Source organism: Columba livia, chromosome W, assembly GCF_036013475.1.
Source record: "Columba livia isolate bColLiv1 breed racing homer chromosome W, bColLiv1.pat.W.v2, whole genome shotgun sequence".
Classification (NCBI taxonomy): domain Eukaryota; kingdom Metazoa; phylum Chordata; class Aves; order Columbiformes; family Columbidae; genus Columba; species Columba livia.
The window spans coordinates 16,726,828-16,753,357 of record NC_088641.1 but is presented as its reverse complement, the minus strand read 5'-3'; the positions used below and the strand labels follow the sequence as shown (position 1 = coordinate 16,753,357).

General features: G+C 42.5%; 1 pseudogene; it reads left to right on the top strand.

The window, feature by feature from the left end:
- Positions 1 to 15,294: 15,294 nt before the first annotated feature.
- Positions 15,295 to 15,996, top strand: LOC135577221 (tumor necrosis factor ligand superfamily member 10-like; annotated as a pseudogene).
- Positions 15,997 to 26,530: the final 10,534 nt, after the last annotated feature.

The following is a 26,530-nucleotide window of genomic DNA, read 5'->3' as shown; positions in this document are numbered from 1 at the left end:
TTTTTATTTACTTCCATATCAAATATGGTTTAGCCAGTACAAACAGCATGGTAAGACACAACACCTTTTTTACTCCTTTGTTTCTGTTGGAATTTTCCATTGAGAATGACACTGGACCATTTTATGTTTTTAAAATCCTAAAAGAATTTGTAGAAACATCTATTTTGTCTGAATACTATGATGTTATTACCTGCACAAGAAAACAACTAATTTAAGTCATTAGTTGTTTTAGAAGGTGGTGTTGTAACACACATGAGCAAATCAGGATTTTTTTTTTTCATTAAGGGAAATTAAATACTTAAATATGTTTTATTCCGTTAGATATTACTGTAATCGACTTTTTAAAAGTGCAAATTCTTCAACTGCATTCAACAAGTGGTTCCTTCTATTCCTTTTGTCTTCAAAGGTCCACTCATAAGAATTTATTGCGGAATGAAGGCTCACTATGTTCCTAAAAATATTTTAGTATGCATGGGGTTCATCTCATTATGCCTGAAAAGCTCAGAAAAAGGGATAAAAACAAGTATTTCATAATATTACTGGAAAGCATATGAAAAGATACTTTAAACCTTATTTCTGTTCCAGACCTTAGTCATGGGGTATAATCTGTATGGGAGGAGCTATGCAGTCATACAACCATGACTGTGGCACACTAAGGAGCATACACTGCACTAAACAAAGCTGGTGGCAGTGCAAAGGCAGGCAAAGCTCTCTGAGTTTTCCTGACAAATCCACACCTATGTTGTCCTGAAAATGATCTGCAAGTTTCAGGGTAAAACTTTAGAGCCTAATCCTTTGATGTCAAGGGAGAACGTGTCTTTTGCCCTAAACAAATGTCTGGGTTCACATAAATCTAAGCTATTTGCACAGTCATTTATTCTGAGACTAATTTATTGTTCTTCAAAGAGAACCAATAATTCAGTATTTTTAGTGTAACTATAAAAGGCAGGAATAAAAGATCTTCATGCAGACAGTACTATTTAAAGAATTTCTCAAGCAATTTGCACAAAAAATGTTAAGTTCTAGTTACCTCTTGCTGCTCTTAACTGTGTACTGAGATAAAAAGCTTTCTAGTTATAAAGACAGTATGCATATGTACACTGCTGAAAATAGTGAAGAGTCCTCTTTGCCCTTTTAATTCTGATGTTAACTTCCCTGACAGCTACATGTTGTTATTCAACTTTATAAATTATGGACAGCATGTAATATTACAGTAAAAACACACCTGACACCAATGATTTTTTAGAGGTTGCTTGTTGTAATTTGATATTTTCTACAGGATGAATGAAACATGTATTGTGCTTTTCCATTTTTGTCTCTTTAAGGGCTGATATAACATATGGGTACCTGTCATTTTAAGTTGTTCATGGAATGCACAAATATTGTTATATTTATCTGTTAGTCATTTATAGGTAGTATGTATTTCTGGGCAGAATTTTAAAATAAATGTGATGCTTCAGGAAAATATATTAAATATATGATGGTATATATATTTTTTTAAAGTAATTGAAAGGAACTCAGTTCATTTTCTGAATGTAATATAGTAATGCAATCATATAGCTATCATCCTAAATTTAAGTATTCAAATGATTGGGAATCTGGTATTAAGGCTGGACTACAATAGCGAATAGGAAGAATATAATGATGAATGTTGTATGACAAGTAAGATAAAGTTATGTTCTTTGCATTGCCTTTAGTTTAAAGGAGCAAATAATAGCACCATGTAATTAATTCACTAGGGAATATTCGTCATGAGAAGTAAGCAACCTAAATATCAGATGAGGCCTACAGTGGTACAATAAAAAGCCAAGGAAGCCTGCAGATAGAGGAGTAAAATATTTATATAGGTACTTGCTCTAAGTTCCTATTTTAATAGGGCTGTAAGAGCAGACCAAACAACAGCTGTTTTTGTTGGGAAGAGAAATGATCAGTTACTGTCGTGGTTTAATCCCAGCTGGCAACTAAGCACCACACAGCCACTCGCTCATTCCCCCCTGGTGGAGGAGAGAATCAGAAGGGTGAAAGTGAGAAAACTCATGGGTTGAGATAAAGACAGTTTAATAGGTAAAGTAAAAGCTGCGCATACAAGCAAAGCAAAACAAGGAATTCATTCACCACTTCCCATTGGCAGGCAGGTGTTCAGCCATCTCCAGGAAAGCAGGGCTCCATCACGTGTAATGGTTACTTGGGAAGACAAATGCCATTACTCTGAACTTCCCCCTCCCTTCCATTTTCTTCCCCCAGCTTTATATACTGAGCATGATGTCATATGGTATGGAATATCCCTTTGATCAGTTGGGGTCAGCTTTCCCAGCTGTGTCTCCTCCCAACCTTTTGTGCACTCCCCAAATTCTCATTGGCAGACCAGTACAAGAAGCTGAAAAGTCCTTGACTGCTTAGCAACAACTAAAATGTCAGTGTGTTATCAGCGTTATTCTCATATTAAATCCAAAACACTGTTGGAGCGAAATAAGGACTCAGCAAAACAAGTCGATTCAATGTGAATCACGCTAAAGCCATTTATTACAGAAACCAGCCTCCTTATATATGCAACTATATTCTAATCATGCGTCCACGCTCCAAGCATGGATTTGCTAAATGAGTATCATGGGCTGTCCGTGCGCTGGATTCTCACTGATGATACGTCTGATGATTCACGCCACGCCAGGACCCCGCTGATTGAGGCATGCCCCTCTTTCTCACAGCAGATTCTGTTCTCAGCTTCTCGAATTGGCCTTGAGGTTCCTTTGAGCCTGACTAATTCAGCAACAAATCTTTATCTATCAAAACCCCTCCACAAAACACAGCACTATACTAACTACTAGGAAGAAAATTAAATCTATCCCAACCTTAAATGACTGTATACTCTCAAAGGTTTTGTTTTGGACAGGCACTTACTGTCATGTTTTATAGTAGAGATATAGAACTGCATGTCAGTTACATAACAAGTCGTGTGCAATTTCATACAAGAGCTGTGAGGGCCACTATGGATTATTTTGAGAGATTAAGATAAAAACATTTGGGCATTTTTTTTTTAACCTTTTCAGGTGTAAAGGTAAATTGATACAGCTTCATGGGCCAGCAAGTTAATGTGGACATTTATCTTCTGGCAAAGGACAGAAATTAAAAATTGGCCTAACAGACTGATGTATTCAGCACAAGCTGAAAGCCACACTTGTATGGATTAAAGAAAGCTGAGAACATCATATCATGCTTAAAATGCCTTGCCACTCCCTTTTTAATGAACTTGCTAGTAAAAAGAAAATTTAAGACAGAGAGATGATTATCTAAATCATGTATGTTAAAAGAGCTTGGGCTTAGGCCTTTAAAAATTGCTGCTTTGAAAGAAAGCGGAACTTTTCCATTCTTCAGATACTGAAGTGTTAACCATCTCAGCCAAAAGATTCAATGGCTACATATAAACTAATAGGTTAAACATGCCTGGGACTGTTCTCTGGCACTGAGGCTGGTAGCCATACAAAATTTTATGATTTTATTATTAAACCCTTTTATTCTTAAAAACAGCATAGTCACATGCATTGACTGCCCATTGGGAATGGTTCCTGACTCACACTAAATCCCAAACTGTGCCCAGGAATTTTTTGGGAAAGTACTAGCTGGCATGCTTTTAGCCTGTGCATTTTAATACATTTTTAGACAAATTATTTCCAATGCCTATTAATGTTTTGTGGTGGTTTCATGTACATTGCATTTTATAGACACACCTAATGCAGTCATCTTGGAGTGATTAACCAAAAGGAAGGTAAGAGGGAACTGTGGTCCCCCACCTAGAGATAAATCAAATTCATATTTCAAATTAATTCTTTATTGATGCAATCGCCTATTTTTTTTATCCAGAAACCTGACAAAAGAAAGTTGATTGGAATTTGACTATCAAGTTAGATATTTGTTCATGTGAAAACATTTTAGAAAGTCCTATATGGTGGCTAAAACAGCCTTCTAACCTGCAGCAGATGTCCCTCTTAGACATCCTGTGGCCCTTATGAAAGGATGTTACAGTAAGAACAGGAATAGAAAACACACATTGTGCAATAAAATGAAATAAATACAAATAACTTTTGCACTCCTTTAAATTATGGCTTCTAAAATGTAATTTATTGATTTTAAGATAAAAATTGAAAAGTAATAAGGATAAATAAAACATCATTGGGTATTTTCTGAATGCTGAGTATTCCTTTTAAAACTTCTTAAAAAAACACCAACAATCATTTTGTAACTGGACACATATTGGTAACTTGCTTCTCATTGTAGTCATGGGGACAAACATCAGCCCATCTGCTTTGTCAGCACTCCAGAAGATGTGTAGGTGCTCCATTAGTGAGCCAGAAACGAGTATTAACTTGTCACAGATTTAATTTCTCAGAGACTTGCCATACCATGCATTTTGATGCTCAAACAGTGACAATAAGTGGTCCATAAAATTGAATTGTTGACTTGGAGAAGCTGCCTGGACTTTTACAATGCAATTAAATACAGATAGATGTCTCTGCATAGATGGTGCAATTCAGTTACAGTAGGGAAAAAAAAATAAAAATAAACAAACCACAGAGATAAGAATATACCTTTTAGCAATGGTTAGCATGGAATTCTCAAAATAGCCATATGCAGGGCACGAGAAGATTTTGTTATGGTAACCCAGGATAGTTCACCTCCCCTATCCAAGTATGTAGAGTCCCAAGCACAATTTATCTTGTTGTTACAGTAACCTGGGATAGTTCCCTTCTTTCCATCCAAGTATGTAGAGTCTCAAGCATGTATTTTCTCATCATCACAATAATGTAGGATAGTTCACTTCCCCCTGCTCCCCCATCTGCACATGCCCCTGCAAGGGCGCCAACAAGGGCAGCCATCTATGGATCTTGGAATTCGGACAACAGCACCTGCATTACATCAGCTAGTTCGCTAATGAGCATACAAGACATTGCATATGTACGATATGTTAATCAGCGCAAGTTTTATTATCTATCCCTGTGGTGCTTTCCTTTGAGCTTCACTTCCTAGCAGGGCTCCACTGTGTTGGGTTCCTATTTGATTAGTGATGGTGTCCTGGGGCTCCCATCTTGGTAACTCTACGCTATCATTATTTCACTTGCTGAGTGTTGTACCTCGTCCCTGGGGGATCTGCACCTGCTTTTTACTTGCAACACCATAACCTAAAAATCAAGTCAAAATGTTCTATTTATAAAAAATGTCTTTTTCTGTATCATGATGTTTTTAAACTCTAGGTTTTGATGTTTAAATTTCTCTATTTGTCCTCTCACTGTTTTAAAATACCTACATGAGTTTCCTCAGGTTCCCTAAACATAATTCATATTTGAAGAACAGCACAGAAAATCTTGGCCTAAGAGGTATATATTTGGAGGAATAACAGGATAAGCATGAACAAAAAGTTTTCTTAAGGTTACAGGTAAGTGTAAATTGTTTACAAATCTTGACTATAATGAAAGAACACTATTGTGCACAGCATTGTTAATTTATAGCTTTGAGTTACTATTGAACATTTCGTAGGTTTGCCAACTTTCTGTACTGTATTTCCAGTAAAGATTTCAATCCAGCGCAAGTACTTATATGAAAGATGACATAGTGACTCTCCTAAAGAGGCTGTAATATGTATACCTGTGCTTTTGCTAGTATGTTTTCCATGCAGAGTTCAATTAAGGTGGCCTGTTATTCATAATATCGGTGTTAGATAAAACATATTACAGCTAGTTATCATAGACAGTGCTCTTTAAAATCATTGTAAGTAGTTAAACTTTCTGGAACAAGAACAGCCTCCACAAGAACATGAGTACATGTCACCACCCAAAACAAAGGCACATGTGGGCAGCACATGTTTTACTGGATATTTTGAGGATAGGCATGTGTGAGAAAAAAGATATAAAATGCCATAGAAACAGATGCAGAGAAGACACAGAAACCCATACATAGGCCTGAGAATTTAGCTCTAAAAAAAATGGAGTAAGAGAGATTCAAGATGACTGTCAAGCAAAAAGGACTTGGGACTTTGAGTGAAATTTTCCTATGGTTTCAGAGGAAAAGAATGTATGCACAATCTTTATAAATTGAGTGCATCAAAATATCTGATTCCATCATATATATTTTTTGTCAGAGACAATCCACTAGCCATTAAAGTCAAGGCATCTAAGAGTACATTTCCAATTTTAAAGATAGTTGCCTTCTAAATAGACCCATAAATAACAATAACTTGGCAGCATTCAAAATATTAATTTTCCTGACAGGAAAATACATACACATGCCCCATAAAATATTTTTTATATTTTCATTCACTAGATATTCTCCTGAAGTTACTCATTACTTTCATACCTTCCATGGTTCCACTGCTGTTTCCCCTCCTTTCCAGAGTTAAGTCAATCTTGTGTTTACTCCAGGCTATACTAGTGATCAGTCTCTTCTGGTCAAAGTGCTTGTTTCTCCTGCATTTCCTTGGGCAATATTTCTCTTTTCTTTGCCATTAGAGTGTGTTTTCCCTAATGTTTTGGATTGTTTCCTTCTCACTTGCTCCCAAAGATAGAGGCAGCTTATAAAAGCCCTTACTTGCCTTTTTTTCCTATTTTGACTCTTCTTCATTGGCAAAAATAATCCAAAATATGAACCCCTACTTGTTTCTCTTAAAGAATCCACTGGCTTAAAAGAGGATCTCTCTATAAGCAGTGATCTTATTTGTTTTATTTTTTCATGTTATCGTGTTTACAGACTAGTCAAATGCCCATAGAGGCAAAAGAAGAATTTACTATGTCTTTGAGTAGAAGGTGAATGTAAAATTTGCTTTGGTGGGTATGCCATTTAATTACTATAGAAAAGGTATTTGTGTTGAATAACATTTGGATTAAAAAGTCAGTTACATAAGGGATGATATTTTGGTAAAGAGATTAATTGCAAAACCCATGCTATAAAATCTATATTTAAAGTATAGTATAGCATAAAAAGTACTTACATGAAAATAGAGTTTCAGAAAAATTGTTATATATGTGCAGACTTGAAAATATGATCTTTCTATCTTCATTTTTTTCACACCTAATTCATTTAGACTATAGAGTGCAAATGTTTATTTTTTTTTTAATTTAAAATGTAAATGTGCTGTGTTTATGATTGTGAAGAGCTTAGCATATTACTTATACTATGAAAACTTGGATGTTTCCATGTAGTCTTCATAAGTACTGAACTTGACTGTCCAGTCTAGGGGCATGTTAAGTGGAGTTGTACAGGCTATGTATTTTGATGTTAAATTCATCTGAATTTTCCTTAAGAATGCGGTTTCATGAAAAATTGGTCAACTAAACAAGTACTAATAGAAGTTTTCAATGTTATTTTGGGGATTTTATTTTGGTTTTAGAATCCAGATTAATAAAGGTAAATGCAGCTTTTTTTAGTCCATTTGAATTTTAAATGCAAAACATCAGGTTTTATTTTACAGTTAGTCACATGATATTCTTATGGTCCCCTTATTTTCTAAATCTTCTCATTAATACCAGCTAAAGCTTGAAAAGAGAAAAATGCTTAGTATTCCTATAATTCCTATATTGTTGATGATTAACTCAAAAATATAACGTGGCCTATGGGGGAAGAAGTGAGGCTTTGTTCATTATCATGAACACTGTGTTACACAGCACTCTGATGACCTTCATAGTGTTATGAAGATAGTATAAAACTGCATAACTTTTGAACATTCACAATCTATCAAACTGATTATCCTTAGCAGCTAATTCTATCTTTTTTCTCCTTCTCACTGTTGCTTTTTCCATGCGAGACATGGAACCTGACACACCAATGTAATGTTCACAGAGTTCGCTTCATTGTCAGACCAGGCTAGCTTTATAGCAAAGCTGCCCTGTCCACGCGCCTTGCAATAATGTGATTGGTTGTAACTCGTGCTATACAATAACGTGATAGGCTGCATGTACTGTCCACGCGCTCTGCACGCGCATGTCCGGCGATTGCTCACTCATTGTTACCTTCTAATGGTGCTCCTTTAGTTTCTTTTGTCTCTGGCTTCACCTCTCAGCCAGGCTGGTGACAACCCCATCCCCCTGGGTGGCGGGGGGGGGGGGCTCTGCCACTACATCTCCTCTTTGATTTAATATAATATTAACAATACGCCATATCATGCTTTAAAGACAGTGCAAAATACAGAGTAAGAACATTAAGGCTAATACAATTACAATTAACAAGAACATACCTGTTTTCAATATTCCTTTTAACCAAACAAGGCATCCAACCCAAAAAACCCAACATCTTCTGTTATTTTCTTGTTCTGCAAATCTTTTATATTTTTATCTTTTAAGTTCAAACAACACATACAATCAAACTCTTCATAACTGTGACCATGGCCAATAACAAAAAATTGCTGCTCTGTTTTACAAAGTGGTATTCTCAACATTGGCTACATCCGTTGCTAAAAGTGATAACACCTCTGAGGTTAGGGGTTGTCATCATTGCAATTGGTTTCTTCTCTGTTAGCTAGCCAAGGTCTCACCCACTTTGCTGGGATCCACAAATTTTTGTGGTTACCTGTAGAAACACAAGCATATCCCCTTCCCCAGGTTATTAGTGACATAGGACCTTCCCATTGTTGTGTTGTCGGATTAAACACACTAACCTTAGGCACATTTTTGGAAAAATCTCTGACATTTTTGATATGGTGCATAACAACCAGTTCCATTTCAGTTTCACTTTTAGGATTAAGCCAGTTCAGCACATAAAATCCCTTCATCAATACCTCTTCTGGACTCACAGCAATTCCCCCTTTTTTTTTCAAAACAGACAAAAGATTTTTCAAGGTGCGGTGTGCACGCTCAATAATTGCCTGGCCAGTAGAATTATAAGTGACTCCGAACAGGTGGTGTACCTTCCACTGGACGAGGAAGGTTGCAAGTGTGTCAGAGCAGTATGCAGGACCATTATCTGATTTGATTTGTGTAGGGACACCCATGACAGCAAAAGCTTGTAATAAATGACGTTTTACCACTTTTGCATTTGCTGAGGTCAAAGCTGTAGCCCACAGCAGTCCTGAACAGGTATCTATGGACACATGAATGTACTTTTGTCGGCCAAACGGTGCAAATTCAGTAATATCAGTTTGCAGTAACTGACCTGGCTGCAAGCCCCAAGGATTTACTCCCTTTTGTTGCAAAGGCACTATGAGGGCACAATCAGGACAAGCTGCAATAATGGCTCGAGCTTGTTCCTTGGTAAGTGCAAACTGTTTTCGGAGTGATGCTGAGGATTGATGAAAGAATTCGTGAGCTTGTCTGGCTTGTTCAAAAGGAGATATATCCGTTACTGCCACAAGTTTGTCTGGCTTTTTATATGCATTATAAATATTGGCGCTGTCCTATAATCTAACATGTTCCACAAATCTAACAATGCTTCGAACAACAAGGAATTGGAAACTCGCTGCAAAAGCACTCTACGTATTCTTTGTACAACAACCACAACATAAAGAGAATCTGCTACCAGATTAATTGGACAGTTATGCCATTTTTGTAATGCTGCTAAGTGTATTGAGGGCAGTCTCTTTTAAGATGTCCTGTCTGTCCGCAAGTAAAACACGCTAGGCCACAAGAAGAAGGGCTTCAGCCTTTCATTGCAGGCTTAAGTGCTGCAGCCAAGGCCACAGCATGGGCTTGAGCATGTATTTTTGCCTTTTCTACCTCTAGTTGCATAATTGGCACCCGTGTGCAAGCTTCCACCATCTCTGCCAGAGAAGCAGTTTTTCCCAAGCTGGCTAATATCTGTTGGCATTGGGTGTTTGCATTCATCATGGCCAAATCTTTCCCCGCAGCAGCTTTTACCTCTGGAGTCAGGTTAGGAGAGGCATCTATAGCTTATTTTAAATGGTCCACAAACTTCATATATGGTTCCCCAGGATCCTGCTTTATTGTAGAATAGGGTGGCACAGGGTTACCTATATTGGGTAACTCTTTCACTGCCGCCAGAGCAAGCCCTTGTGTTTGATGCAAAATCCTTGGATAAAGATCTGCCTGAGTGGCACCATCCGCATATTGTCCACGACCCAGTAATTGGTCCATGCTAGCTAATCCCAATGGATCATCAGCTGGTAAATGAACATTTTCTAATACTGAACGACCACCAGAGGACACTGCGCATGCTTAGAGTAGTTCCAAGGTGTTGCAACTGATATTGTGAAAGAGTTGTGTAATCTGATGAATATGCAATACATACGTTGTAACCCTAATGAATATGTAACCAAATTGTATAAATGTAGTGGAGTTCGAATCAGTGGCCAAAGCCAGCTTTGGGTGCGAACCCCTGGTTTCCCAGCGCTGAAATAAAAGCACCGCGTATAACTACATCCGTGGTTATGTGTCTCATTTGCTAACATTTTGGCGACCCAGGTGGGACCTCGTGGGCACTGCTGAGGCGGATCGCATCTTGATCCTGCTCCGGCTAGCACCAAGGTATTCTTGGGGAGTGCATCGGACACGACCGACCCTCCGCTGCTCTTGACGGACCTCTGATTGGTAAGAAGGTGCTTTTATTATTATTTGGGTACCCAGCATCTGGTCTGGTTCTGGTAGCCTGCCGGTCAGATGCGGCGAATGCCACGCTCGGTTGGGCAGAGAGCTCCTGATCGGTAAAGCCTATAGGCGCCGTCCGTCAGACAGAGGGAAACCTCTGCAGGTTTGGCATTTGGTCTGGTTCCTGAATCCTGGTTTCTGAATTTGTTCTGGTCTGGTTCCTGTATTTGTTCCTGTATTGGTTCCTGTATTTGGTCTGGTTCTTGTATTTGTTTCTGTACTTGTTCTGGTCTGGTTCGGTTCCTGTATTTGTGTTTGTTTGTTGATATGTCCAATTCAAACGTATCGCCGTTAAATTGCTTACTGAAACATTAGAAGGAGGCTGGGTTTGGACAGTTTATGCATAAAAAGAAGTGTAATTGTGATCTGTTTGCATATTTGAACTCGGTATTCGGTTTGCTTGTCTGAGCTCAGTATTTTAGTTTGTATGTTTATATTTGGTACCAAAAGAATTTGTTTGGGGAAATAATTACAATAAGAACCGGTTCCGTTACTAAAGTACCACCTTGCTCCCCCTTCAGATGCATCTGTACACATGAAAGTAAATTGAGTTAGCTGTATTACAGTTAGTGTTGTTCTGTGGATAGACTGATTTGGATCTAAAATTAATGTCAGGGATTGATGCTTAGTATGCTGTTTATTGACATCTGTAAGAAGTTACAAAAGGTAGGAACTGAGGGATGTAACTATTGTTCAGCTAATTGGAATTGCATATAAAGTTTATAATCGCAGGAATTAAATGAAGAGAGAAAAAGGGCAAAAGGAGCCCAAACCTATGCCCGGCAGCTTCCCCTTGATAAGCTGTGGAGAAAAAAAAAAAAAAAAAAAAAGGTGAAAAGCTGGAAAAGGTGGGGGGAGTGGCAGCTGCTAGAACTGGAGCTGCAGCTCCTCTCCTCCGGGCTCGCCGCCCGCGGGGGATGAAGCGGGGGGGGGGGGGTGGGGGGGGAAATCATCAAACATCAGGGGGATGTTTGATGATCAAACACAGGCAGTAGGTGTGGGGGGGAACCAGTCTATGTAAAAGTTCCGTTTTCGCCAGGGGATTTAGTAATCTGGAAGCAATCGGCTGGTCCTTATCGGGAAAATCCAGATAAGGTTGCAAGAGTAATTAAGATGATAATTAAAATGCAGAATCCTGATTGGGATGATCTACAAGTGATTTTAGATACATTAATGGACTCTACAGAAAAATATATGGTTATACAGGTTGCGAGGGATAAAGTGAGAGAAGATATTCGGAATGGGAAAGTAGAGGGTAACGTTGATGAGAACTTTCCAAAAGAAGATCCCCGATGGAATTATAATACAGGAGGCGGGTTATGCCATCTCCGGAGGTATCAGGATTGGTTATTGATTGGCGTTCAAACTGCTATGCCGAAGCAAATGAATTGGTCAAAATTGTATAATGTGAGGCAGGAAAAGAATGAGTCTCCCTCGGCCTTTTTAGAAAGATTAAAAGAAGCTGCCAAAACTGGGATGTAAAATTTTTAGTAGACACAGGGGCTACTTACTCTGTACTGAATTCCTTACAGGGAGCGGTAGGTCATAAAGCTACGTAGGCCATAAAGCTACAACAATTGTTGGTGCCACAGGGAAGGAGGAGGTACGGCCATTCTTAGAAACTTTAGATTTGTGCTTTGGAGAAAAGGAACTAACCCACTAGTTCTAATATGTCCCAGATTGTCCAGTCTTTCTTTTAGGACGAGATTTGCTGACTAAATTAGATGCCATAATAGCATTTGAAGATGGAAATTTGGTAATGAAAATTTCGGAGTCAAAGGTAGGACAAATTTTATTATTAAAAGAAAATCCAATTGTAAAATACCACAGGCAGTAGAAGATGCAGTGATTCCCATAGTATGGGAAACTGACATACCTGGGAGGTCAAAAACAGCTAAACCTGTGGAAGTGGAGCTGAAGGAAGGTGCAAAACCAGTACAGTTGAAGCAGTACCCGTTGACATTAGAAGCTAAATTAGGAATAGCATCTTTGATTGAGAAATTTTTGAAATATGGAATTCTAGAAGAATGTGAATCAGAATATAATACTCCAATTTTTCCAGTAAAGAAACCTGATGGTAGCTATTGATTAGTCCAGGACTTACGGGCAATAAACCAGATCACTAAGGATATACATCCGGTAGTTGCAAATCCATATACCTTGTTAACATCTGTGAAAGAGGAATATAAATGGTTTACAGTACTTGATTTAAAAGATGCCTTCTTCTGCATACACCTTGACCAGGAAAGTAAAAAGTTATTTGCTTTCGAGTGGGAAAATCCACACAACGGAAGAAAGACCCAATTAACCTGGATGTGCCTTCCACAAGGATTTAAGAATAGTCCGACTATCTTTGAGAATCAACTAGCCAAAGAGCTCGAGGAGTGGACTACAAGAGGCCATATCGGCATATCGGAATTCGCCAACAATGGTATTTGTTGCTGCAATATGTGGATGATATTTGATTGCTGCTGAGACCCAAGAACTCTGCATCCAGGTAACAATTGAATCAATTAGGAATGAATGGATATAAAGTGTCGAAAAATAAAGCTCAGATTGCATCTATGACTGTGATCTATCTAGGATGCGAGCTTTCTCAAGGACAGCGAAGACTAGGTATAAACCGTGTGCATGCTATCTGTGCTATCTCAGAACCACGAAACTTACATGAATTAAGATCTTTTCTAGGAATGACAGGATGGTGCAGGCTCTGGATCATGGACTATGGACTTATTGCCAAACCTTTATATGAGGCGCAGAAGAATAAGACCTTAGTGTGGGGAAAGCCGCAAAAAGAAGCTTTCCAAAAATTGAAACAAGCTTTAATAAAAGCACCTGCTTTGGGCCTACCTGATTTAAGTAAAGACTTTCAGTTATTCGTACATGAACGACAGAGACTTGCCTTAGGAGTATTAACCCAACGGCTGGGATCCTGGAAAAGGCCCGTAGGTTATTTCTCTAAACAACTTGATCCGGTAAGTGCTGGATGGCTGGCGTGCTTGCAGGCGGTGGCTGCTACTGTGATATTAATCCAGGAAGTTCGAAAATTGACCATGGGGAAAAAGATTGAAGTATTTGTATCCCACATGGTGACTACGGTATTGGAACAAAAGGGGGGCCATTGGCTTTCCCCAAGCAGAATGATAAAATATCAAGCGATCCTGACAGAACAAGATGATATTTTAAAACAACTAACCTAATGAATCCAGCTGTGTTTTTAAATGCAGAAACTGAAGAAGAGGATTTGGAACATGATTGTGTGTGGAGGTCATCGAATACACCCATGCAAGTCGTCCCAATCTGAAGGATACCCCATTGGAAGAGATGGATTTGGAACTTTTTACTGATGGCAGTAGTTTTGTGGAAAGCGGAGTGCGGTACGCAGGATATGTGATTACTACTGTCAAAACAGTAATCAAAGCCAAATCCCTACCACCAAACACATCAGCACAGAAAGCTGAGCTGATTGCCCTAACTAGGGCATTAGAGCTCAGTGAGGACAAAAGGGTCAATATTTGGACTAATTCAAAATATGTGTTCGGTGTTGTTCATGTGCATGGAGCCCTCTGGAAAGAGTGTGGACTACTTTCCTCTCAGGGGACAAACATCAAATACCAGAAGGAAATATTAAACTTGATTAATGCCGTTCAAAAGCCATTGCGAGTTGCCATTATGCACTGTAAAGCTCATCAGAGTGGAACATCGAAAATTATTGAAGGAAATCGACTTGCTGATCAGACAGCTCGATCGGTGGCACAACAAGTTTGGACAATGGTGGGTCTTGTCTCCCAGAAGGTAAGAGCAATTGATTTATTACCTTCAGAGGCACTTAAATATTCTACAGAAGACGAGAGATTGGCAAATTTAGTAAAAGCCAGCAAGGATAATTCTGGGTGGTATGTAACCGTCCAATGAACAAGTTGTGGTGCCAATTACGACTATGATAGGAATACTTCAGGCAGAACACCAGAAGTGTCATTGGGGTGCAGAAGCATTGGTAACATATCTGAGAAAATGGATTATCTCAGTCCAGATGTTAACAATTGCAAAGTCTATCACAGCTAAGTGTGAAATTTGCTTGAAAAATAATCCTTTAGTAAAAAGAAAGATAGATATGGGGAAAATTAAGACAGGAGTACAACCAGGAGATTATTGGCAAATAAATTAGGTGGAACTCCACAGAACTCGAGGATTCAGATATGTATTAGTTGGGGTAGATACCTTTTCAGGATGGCCGGAAGCCTTCCCTTGTCGCACCAACCAGGCACAAGAAACTGTAAAATGGTTACTAAGGGAAATGATCTGACAGGGGACCACACTTTGTTGCTCAAGTGGTAACACAGTTTGGGAATTAAATGGGAATTACATATCCCATGCATGGAGACCCCAGTCTAGTGGACAGGTGGAGAGAAAGGAAGAAAAAAAAAAAAAAAAAAAATCAAATCTAAAAAGGCAACTCAGCAAGATTTGTCAGGAACCAAAAATTCAATAACGCTGAAGCCGTTGCATATTAGGATTAAACCTAGGAGCGGAATGTTAGTAAGCCCATACGAAATTTTGTATGGCAAACCATATGAAGCACCTGATCCAAATCCAAGTGTGTATGTAAAGGGTAATCAGAATTTATACAATTACGTGTTTCGTTTGCTAACAGCAGGACAGCAGCGGGTGAACCCCAGCCCGGCCCGCTCCGCCGCCAGAGGGAACAGTGCAGCGCTGCGTGGGGACCAGCCCTGCCCGGCCATGATGCTGCCCGCGGCCGGTCCCAGCCCTGGGCAGACCTGCGGGGCCATGCTGGTCGCCACCGTGTTCCTGCAGTCCATCTGCGTGGCCGTCACCTTCCTCTACCTCACCAATGAGCTCAAACAGCTCTGGGACACGTACTCCAAGAGCAGCATCGTACTCCAAGAGCAGCATCGCTTGTCTCACTAGGGAGGAAATGGGAAATTTCATCCAAAACTTGGATCTAATTGAAAGTGAAGACAGAGCGGCTGACCCCTGTTGGCAAGTAAAGTGGCACCTGGGAAAGGTAATTTAAAGGATGTCAAAAAGCTACGAGGAAAACATATCTGCAGTCAACGCTGACAGAGTGCTGACGCTGTCACAGACCGATGGGCAGCAGCCGCGTGGTCCCATCAACAGGATTATGGCACATCTGATGGGCGACAGCAACAGGAAGAATTCCCTGTACCCATGCATAAATTCCTCACCGAGGAGAGGGAATGAAGAAAGAAAAAAAAACAAAACCAAAACAAAACAAAACAACAACAAAACAAAACAAAAAAAAACAAAACTGGGAATCGTCAAGAAAAGGCCACTCTTCCCTTTACAATGTGGAACAGAGAAATGGCAAGTTAGTGATACCCCAGACAGGCTTTTATTACATCTACTCACAAATTTATTTTCGTTTCTGTGAAAATGAGAACGAGGATTAAGATTTGTTAGCACAAGTCAGGAACCCCAAACAGCTCGTCCAATATGTTTACAAACTGACTAATTACCCAGAGCCCATTTTGCTCATGAAAAGTGCAAGAACAAGCTGCTGGTCTAAAAAGGCAGAATATGGACTTTACTCCATCTACCAAGGTGGCGTGTTTCAGCTGAAAAGAGAGGACAGGATTTTCGTCTCCATCAGTAATGGTGACATAGTTGACATGGACAAAGAAGCAATTTTTTTTTGAGCCTTTATGATTGCTTAAAAGATTAAAACTGTGCTCCAAAGAAGCCATGAGGAGGGTCAGTTGTTGAAAGAGCTGATTAAAATGGAGTGAAAATGCATTGTCTAGGAATAGAAAAGCATTTTCAAAGGGGGGAAATGTTATAGTTGTAACTAAGTTTTGTAAACTATATCCAAGATTCTTACCTTATCTTGAGGTTTTGCAGGTTGTATACAAAAAGAGAACTGAAAGTTAGTCCACAGTTAGTCCTTATCTTATCTTGAAAGGATAGGATGTGCTGAGAATGCACATCTAAGAAATCCAAGAATTTTACATGATTTCACAATGAGCATAGGAATAGTGCGCATGCGCGGTGACAAAAGGTGAAAAGTACACGGGAGAAGACTTCTTACTTCATCCTGAAGACCCCCTGAACGACCACCAGAGGACACTGCGCATGCTTAGAGTAGTTCCAAGGTGTTGCAACTGATATTGTGAAAGAGTTGTGTAATCTGATGAATATGCAATACATACGTTGTAACCCTAATGAATATGTAACCAAATTGTATAAATGTAGTGGAGTTCGAATCAGTGGCCAAAGCCAGCTTTGGGTGCGAACCCCTGGTTTCCCAGCGCTGAAATAAAAGCACCGCGTATAACTACATCCGTGGTTATGTGTCTCGTTTGCTAACAATACTGCCAATTCCACCTTCCCCTGCCACTTGTCCAAGAACAGCAAATATCCCGTTGGAGGAAGCAATAACTCCATCAATGCCTTAATATCTGTTGGAGTTAGTACTTGCCCCTTGAAAAATGAATTGATTAGCTGCATCACGTGCTTATAATCCATACTATATTGCGTAACTGCACTTTGCAATTGCTTAACCATTTTCCAATCAAAAGGCAACCACTGCCTTTATCCTCTATTAGCTATGTGCACTGGCACTGCTGTAATACTACCAGGTAACATAATCCCTTCAATGGTTGCATCTCTGATTACCCCTTGCCAACGTTGCCCTGCATTATAAGAATGATCTCGAGGAATATCTCTACCCTGATGCACAGGGGCAGCACCCAAATTATCGTTACTGTCACTGCTATACAATTCCCTTGTGTTTCCCTGTGGATCAGTAAGTCGACGCATATTTGTAAACCGATCTGCTGACTCAGCCCTTTTCCATATCGCGCTCTCAAATATTCATCTGCTTCTCTTACAGATCACATCCCATCTTCAACACATTGTCTAGCCCATTTTTGTACTCGCTCCCTTTTAATACGGAGCTCCTCAGGAGTGAAGTCTAATTCCGCCCCCTCCCGTTCCTGTTTTCCCCGTTTTTCACATTCCCTGCCAATTGCCTCCAGCCCGTCCTTAATCGCATCTGACGCCTTTTTATATGCTATTAACCGCGAAGTTTTACTGTTACCGCCATCTAGTCGTTTCATAGCTTTTAGAACTTCTTGCATCTGGCTCTCCTGCCGTCTCAGTAAGTCCTTCAGGCTCTGCACGTGGCTCTCCTCCTGGAAGTCAGGGCGTTTCTGCGGTGCTTCATCCTGTTGCTCTATCGAGTCCTCCGGCAACGGCACTTCAGCTGGATTAACTTCTCCTGGCTTGTTGAAACTTGCTGGTTGCTGCCATTCGTCGTCGGAGGCAGGCAATGGCTCAAAGGGTGCAGAGGGTATAATTTGCTCTCTGCCCCAGAACTCCAAATCTGATACAGGACATACCAGCGGTATTGATTTTTCGGAGTTCTCAGAGAAGGGGCAGCTCGCAGCGGGCGGCTCCGGGGGGTTGAGCACACAGCTCCGGCTCCTCTGAGACTTCCTGCATCAGCTGCCTGACCTCCCGCCAGGGTCCGGCGAGATCGCAAGCCTCGCGGCTCCCCCTTGTGACCGCTTCCCATAGTTCGGTCCCTATGTCCTCCCATGTACCGGGAGAAAAAAATTCGTCCGTCTAACGGACACACCCCTTCCGCTGGGCGAATCGGAGCAGACGCTTTAACGCGTCTTTTTCAAAATACCTTCCTGTTCGTGCAGCCAGCTGAAGAATACTTTTCATTATTATTTTTTCTTCCACGGATGGCTGTTCAGGTCTCCGGCTGCAGGGAGTGCCAGAGCCTGCTGCTGTCGGGGGAGGGAGGCCAGCACTCCACCTGTGTGAGGTGTGAGCAGGTGCAAGATCTGCTCGACATGGTTGTGAAACTTAAAGAGGAGGTTGAGACGCTGAGGACCATCAGGGAGTGCGAAAGGGAGATCGACTGGTGGAGTAACACCCTGACGTGCCAGTCGGAAAGGTCCCAGGGAGGTACCCCCCAAAAAGAGATGGACCTCCTGCCCTCTCGGACAGAGGCGGAAGTCCTGAGATGGCCCCACCCTCGTTGCTGTTGGGCAGAGGTAGGGGACCTAAAAGACGACGAGGGTTGGAAGTGTATTCCGGTTCGGCGTCACGGGCAGCCCCCCTCCCTGCCTGCTTTGTCTCCCCAGATGCCCCTCCGTAATAGGTTTGAGGCCCTGGATCTTGAAGAAGAGGTAGGTGAGGAGGTGGTGCCAAGCCTGCCTACAAGATCACATAGGAAGAGGCGGTTGACTTCACAACTTAAGACTGCCTCTGATAAGAAAGAGAGAAGGGTGATTGTAATAGGAAATTCCCTTCTGAAAGGAACAGAGGGCCCAATATGCAGGGTTGACCCTCATCTTAGGGAAGTTTGTAGTCTACCTGGAGCCCGGATCAAGGATATTGCTAGAGAGCTCCCCAAACTGGTGCACCCGACAGACTACTACCCGCTGCTGGTCTTCCAGACAGATGGGGAGGAAGCTGCTTCCCGTAGTCTGAGGGGAATGAAGAACGATTTCAAGGTCTTGGGAAGGATGGTGAAAGACTCAGGGGCTCAAGTGATCTTCTCTTCACTCCTTCCATCTTCAAGTGACGATGTGGGATGGAATAGGAAAATACAGTCTCTTAATGGTGGGCTCCAAGACTGGTGCTACAGGCAGGGCTTTGGATTTTTTTATAATGGTTGGTTTTATAAGACACCATTCCGGACAGTGTCACGCAGGAAAGGTTTATCTCGCAGGGGCAAAAGGATGCTGGGGCAGGAATTAGCTGGGCTCATTTGGAGAGCTTTAAACTAGGCTCGAAGGGGGATGGGGTTGTAGCTGGGCTTGTCCCAGTGGGGCAGCATTCTAAAACTGATGAGGACCGGGTGGCCTCCTATGCCCCTAGGGAGAAATTGGTGTGCTCTGCTCGCTCCCTGAAATGCCTGTACACCAATGCGCGCAGCATGGGGAATAAGCAGGAGGAGTTAGAATCCTATGTTCGGTCGGGAGATTATGATCTGGTGGCAGTTACGGAAACATGGTGGGACAGTTCACGTGACTGGAATGTGGTCATGGATGGCTATGCCCTTTTCAGGAGAGACAGGCCAGCCAGGCGTGGTGGTGGAGTTGCTCTCTATGTGAGAGAGCAACTACAATGTACTAAATTCTGCCCAGGAGTGGATGATGAGCGAGTTGAGAGTGTATGGGTCAGGATCAAGGGGCAGGCTGGCAGGGGTGACACTGTTGTGGGCGTCTGTTACAGGCCACCAGATCAGGCTGAGGAAGTTGATGAGGCCTTCTATGGGCAGTTGAGAGTGGCCTCACAGTCACAGGCCCTGGTTGTGGTGGGTGATTTTAACTTCCCTGATGTTTGCTGGAAGGACTACTCAGCCAGCCAGCCACAGTCCAGGAGGTTCCTCCAGTGCATTGATGATAACTTCCTCATGCAGATGGTGGAGGAGCCAACTAGGAGAGGTGCACTGCTGGATCTCATCCTCACTAATAAGGAGAGTCTGGTTGAAGCAGTAAAGGTTGAGGGCTGCCTGGGTTGCAGTGACCACGAGATGGTGGAGTTCAGCAAGTAGAATTGCAACCCTGGACTTTAGCAGGGCTAACTTTGGCCTTTTCAAGCAATTGCTGGGGGAAATCCCGTGGGCAAGACTGCTTGAAGGAAAAGGGGCCCAAGATAGCTGGATTGCATTCAGAGATTGCTTCTTCCACGCTCAGGATCAGAGCATCCCCACACGAAGGAAGTCAAGGAAGGGAGCCAGGAGGCCTGTGTGGTTGAATAGGGATCTGTTGGGTATGCTCAAGCAGAAGAGGAGAGTTTACAGGTCATGGAAGCAGGGGCTGGCCACTTGGGAAGAATATAAGGCTGCTGTTAGAGGATGTAGGAAGGCAGCTAGGATAGCCAAGGCCTCCTTAGAATTACAGCTGGCGTGAGGGGTCAAGGAGAGCAAAAAGAACTTTTTCAAATACATAGCAGGTAAAACTAATACCAGAGGCAATGTAGGCCCACTGATGAACGGGGTGGGTGCCCTGGTGGCAGAAGATACAGAGAAGGCAGAATTACTGAATGCCTTCTTTGTCTCTGTATATACAAAACCAATCTTGAAAGTCTCAGCAACTGCAGAGCCGGCAACCAAAGTCCTGGATTAGACCCTGCAGCCAATCGGAGCTGGATTCAGTCTGTCACTAGGCCTCAGTTTGCAGGGACAACTAGCAAGGTCCTCTCCTAATGTCGGCCATAAGCAGAAGGGGAAAAGCAAAGGCAAAAAGGAGCAAAAGGGACGAGATCCTCGCGATCTCCCACTTTTATATGAAGTATTCACGTGAATGGAATGTTATACACAGTTGGTCAGTTTCTTGGTCACTTGTTTCTCGTCGCCCCTCTCGCGAGATGTCCATCCATGCTTATCAATAAGTTTGCATTCCATTGCTAGCTTTACCAAAACATGTGTCTGGTTCTCCAGGAAAATGCAGTTAATTTGAAGGCTTTAGCTGACAGGCAAAATTCACTGAAAGAGAAACTTGTTTTTAACAAAACCAGGACACATCCTCACAGCTAAGTTGAGGAGGTGTGGTCTAGACAATAGAGTAGTGAGGTGGGTTGCAAACTGGCTTAAGGAGAGAAACCAGAGAGTGGTAGTCAATGGTGCGGAGTCTAGTTGGAGGCCAGTGTCTAGTGGAGTGCCTCAGGGGTCAGTACTGGGGCCAATATTACTCAGTATATTCATTAGCGATTTAGACGAGGGAATAGAGTGTACTATCAGCAAGTTTGCTGTTGACACTAAGCTGGGAGGGGTGGCTGACACGCCAGAAGGCTGTGCTGCCATCCAGCGGGACCTGGACAGGCTGGAGAGTTGGGCGGGGAATAACCTAATGAAATTTAACAAGGGAAAATGTAGAGTCCTGCATCTGGGCAGGAACAACCCCAGGTTCCAGTATAGGTTGGGAAATTACATATTAATGAGCAGTGTAGGGGAAAGGGACCTGGGGGTCCTGGTGGACAACAGCATGACCATGAGCCAGCAGTGTGCCCTTGTGGCCAGGAAGGCCAATGGCATCCTGGGGTGTATTAGAAGGGGGGTGGCTAGTAGATCGAGAGAGGTCCTCCTTCCCCTCTACTCCGCCCTGGTGAGACCACATCTGGAATATTGTGTCCAGTTCTGGGCCCCTCAGTTCCAGAAGGACAGGGAACTGCTGGAGAGAGTCCAGCACAGGGCAACAAAGATGATTAAGGGAGTGGAGCACCTCCCTTATGAAGAAAGGCTGAGGGCGCTGGGTCTCTTTAGCTTGGAGAAGAGGAGACTAAGGGGGGACCTCATTAATGTTTACAGATATATAAAGGGTGAGTGTCACGAGGATGGAGCCAGGCTCTTCTCGGTGGCAAACAATGATAGGACAAGGGGTAATGGGATCAAGCTGGAACACAAGAGGTTCCGCTTAAATTTGAGAAGAAACTTCTTCTCAGTGAGGGTGACAGAGCACTGGAACAGGCTGCCCAGGGAGGTTGTGGAGTCTCCTTCTCTGGAGACATTCAAAACCCACCTGGACATGTTCCTGTGCGACCTCACCTAGGCGTTCCTGCTCCAGCAGGAGGATTGGACTAGATGATCTTTTGAGGACCCTTCCAATCCCAAACATACTGTGATACTGTGATACTGTGAATACCTGTCTATCTTAAGTTACCCACCAACCTTCTTCTCATTTGCTACATTCTGAATGTTTAGCGAGCTGATCCTCTTCTTCAGAACTTCACTTGGTGGAATCAGTGCTCCAATCCATAATCCCTTTTCTGGAACTCTTTAGCTGTTTCATCTGCCTTTCAATTTCCTTTAATTAGAATCATAGAATCATAGAATGTCCTGAGTTGGAAGGGACTGTCACAGAGGGACCCCAAAGTCAGTTTTAGGCAGACAACAAGGTCCAAAACAGACTTTATTCTGGCTGGAAAAGTATGGCCAATGAACAGACTAGAAACAGGGTTTATACAATTAGTTAGCACTCCTATAACGTAATATAAAGGTTTGGATATCAGATGAGGAGATTATTGGGGTGCAGCAAATGAGAATAATGAGGATCCACAGCGTGCATGCACACACTCGCAAGAAACAAAACCAGAGCCCTCTGACTCTAGGATACTACACTTGCTGGAATTAGGCAAGGACTACACTCTCCTGGCTAAGTAAGGACTTACACTTGCCCGATTGGCAAGGACTTATTCAAGGATATATCTAGTAGATTATCACTCGCCCAAACAAGGAGGTGAGGAGCTTCCAATCCTGGGAAGTTTCCTTAGACAGCGTCCCAGTCTAAGGGGAGGGCTCTGGCATAGACCCGCTGCTCCGAGAAGACCACACAAAGGGAATCTTCCATGGGAACCCCATTTTATAGTCTGCTCAGATCTGGTTGTGGGCATTCCAGAAGCTTCTCAGCTTCTCTGCTTCCCCCTCCTCTACTAACCACCCTGTCCAATTGACTCTGGGTCCCACAAAAGAGCCATTAATGCCCCATTGAAGGTCAGGGGGGTGTGCAACTGCCACAGCAGTTCTCAGAGGGGGGAAGTGCAACTGCCACAGGGACCCACAAGGATCATCGAGTCCAACTCCTGTCCCTGCACATGACAACCTCACAGTTCACAGCATGTGTATGAGGGCGTTGTCCAGTCTCTTACTGAATACTGCCAGGATCGAAGACGTGACTGCCTCCCTGGGGAGCCTGTATGAGTGCTCCACCACCCTCTGGGTGAAGAACCTTTTCCTAATGTCCAACCTAAACCTCCCCTGGCACATCTTCCTGCCATTCCCTTGGGTTCTGTCATTGGTCGCTAAAGAGTTCAGTTCCTGCCCTTCCTCCTCCCCTTGTGAGGAAGCTGTAGACCATGATGAGGTGTCAGTCTTCTCCAGGCTGAACAAACCTAGTGACTTTAGTGGCTCCTCATAGGGCTTCCCTTCCAAACCCTTCACCAACTTCGTAGCCCTCTTCTGGACACTCTCCAGCAGCTTTATAACTTTTTTATAGTGTGGCACCCAGAACTGCACACAGTACTCAAGGTGAATTATCTCCATTTGTCCTTTCTGGTGAGCTTTGTGATGTACAATTGCAACTTTTTTGGATCCTAGAACAGCTTGCAGGAGTTTTAAAATCTCTGGTCCATATTTAATATGGGTTCCCTGAGATGATTACAGTCCATGCACTTTCCAAACAGCTCCATGTGTATGGACCACTTCAAATGCATATTTGGAGTCTGTGTAAATGTTTACCTTTTTATCTTTAGATAGCTCTAAAGCTCGGGTATAGAACTATAATCTCTGCTTTCTGAGCAGAGGTATTGTGTGGCAATGCTTGTGTTTCAGTCTCCTTTTGTAGGGTTATCATGACATACTCAGATTTTCATTCTCCATTCACGATAAAATCATAGAATCATTTCAGTTGGAAGAGACCCTCAGGATCATCGAATCCCACCATAACCAAACCTAACTCTAGCACTAAACCATGTCCCTAAGAACCTGGTCTAAACACCTTTTAAACACCTCCAGGGATGGTGACTCTACCACTTCCCTGAGCAGCCTGTTCCAGTGCCTGACAATCCTTTCTGTGAATAACTTTTTCCTAATACCCAATTTAAACCTCCCCTTGTAATAAGTGATGGTCAAAATTGTTAATGTTGAACAAATCGAGTAGGATTCAATTGTATTATGCATATTGTTGTAAGCAGTAACTGCGCTTGTGCAAGTTTGATTATGTTTTGTAGAACCTTGTAGTAGTAGTTAAGCCAATGCCATAAATAACAGGACTCCCAGGTGGTGCCATAAATAACAGGACTACCGGATGGTGCCATAAATAACAGGACTCCCGGATGGTGCCACGGATAATAGGACTCCCAGATGGTGCTACAGATAACAGAGCGCCCGGATGGTGCAACAGATAACAAAAGTTCCAGAGACGGAAATTCCCAGCACGTAAACGAGCGTATAACATATATAAGCACATACGAAAAGTTGATTTGGTGTGCCTGTTGGCGGAACTGAGCTTCCCCTGGTCACCCAGCGCTGTTTTGCCTAATTACCGCTTGCTAAATAAAATCGATTGATTGACTCAGAATCGATTTATTGGCTCTTATTTATTACACCCTGGTGCAACTTGAGGCCATTTCCTCTTGTCCTATCACTTGCTACTTGGGAGAAGAGACCAACACCCTCCATGCTACAACCTCCTTTCAGTTAGTTGTAGACAGCAATAAAGTCTCCCCTCAGCCTCCTTTTGTCCAGGCTAAACAGCCCCAGCTCCTCCTGCCAGCCCTCCTGCTGTTCTGCTCTTTTTTTTTTTTTTTCTAATAATTTTGTGTCCTGAAAGTCTGCTCTGCACACAATTATCAGACCTCACCTGAAAATTTGCCTCTGGAGGTCTAAAATAGAGACTCTGGAGGAAACAGTTATCAGGGAGGGAACACCTGAAAGTTTGCATTCCCAAACGGGTACAGGCCTCCCCTGAAAGTTTGCCTTCAGAGCTCTAAAATACAGAGTCTGGAGCGAATGGTTATAAGAGAGAGAAGAATCCTGAAAGTGTGTTTCACGGATGGGTACAGGCCACCAGAGAGAAGATACCTGAAAGTTTGCTCTGTGAATGGTTATCAGGTTCCCAGAGGTAAGCAGCATTTGGCTTGGCATATTTCCCAGTGCAGTAAATAATAGAGTGAACCTGCCACTGAACTCTATTAAGTCGCACTTCTCTTTGAGAAATCTAAACATTGTCCTGCAGTAAGCAGAACCCTAAATTACTCCCCCTCCCTCGACAAATTGGTGTCAGAAGTGGGATGGCAGGCATTATTACTAATTATTTACTGAGCCATGTGTTACAACCTTGAAGGCTTCCCCCTCCATCATTAGCAGAACAAAGGACCTTGTTATGCCTTAAACGACTGGTTTTTGTTACTTTGGGAGGACAAGATAGGTGGTTGTGCAGGCAGTCATCTCCCTTATCTTTCCCAAGGTATGTTGAACATTCAAAATTTGATTGTTCTATGTTCATGTTTTAGTGCTTACCTGTTGGGGAAGGGAGATGGGTCGTCTCACGTAGAAGTAGCCTTCTTATTTGTATGTATGTCCATGTGTAGCTATCTTAGTCAACTCAGGTCCCCACATGTTTACAGTTCTGAGGGACTAAATGAGTGGGGACAATGGTTATTACAAATTGGACTATCCATTATAACTACACTACTGTTTCGAAGGATTGGCATAGCTATTGTGACGTGTATGATTTCTGGCTTGCTTTCTTCTACCTCTTCCCTCTTTTCTCCTTCTGTAAGAATCACCATTCCCAAAGATGATGCTTGTTTGGACCACGAAGTGACAGGAGATGTTTTGGACATCAAGATCACTACCACTGATGAAGCAAAACCCAGTGTTTAAGTCACAGGGTGGTGTGACAACCTTGAAGCACTTCCCCTCTCCACCATTAGCAGAACAAAGGACCTTGTTATGCCTTAAACGACTGTTTTTTGTTACTTTGGGAGGACAAGATGGGTGGTTGTGCAGGCAGTCATCTCCCTTATCTTTCCCAAGGTATTGTGTTTGTTATGGTGTCAAGCACCTTGTCAATTGCCCTTGTCAATTGCTGTGAAGGCCTCATGGCCTAATTGGAATGAGATGATCTCATCCATCGGACAGCCAACTACGAACCAACAGCTACCCCTGACAGGCAAGCTAACTCTCTTCAGGTCAGCACCGTGAACTTTTCCCTAGTTTGTAGACCCCAGACCCGTTTCCAGAAGAGTCATCCTAATTAGCATGAAGAGCGAGCACAGGGAGGAGATGAACTGCCCACATGTAAATGAACTGGGTTATAAAATTACCCTGCTCGTGGCATCAGTGGTGGCGTGTATATGCCGCGCAGCGTAACTGAAGCCTTCAATGCATCCACCTCCCCTTCACCAGACATTGCTGGATCGATAACCTGTGGAGTGGTGATATCTTA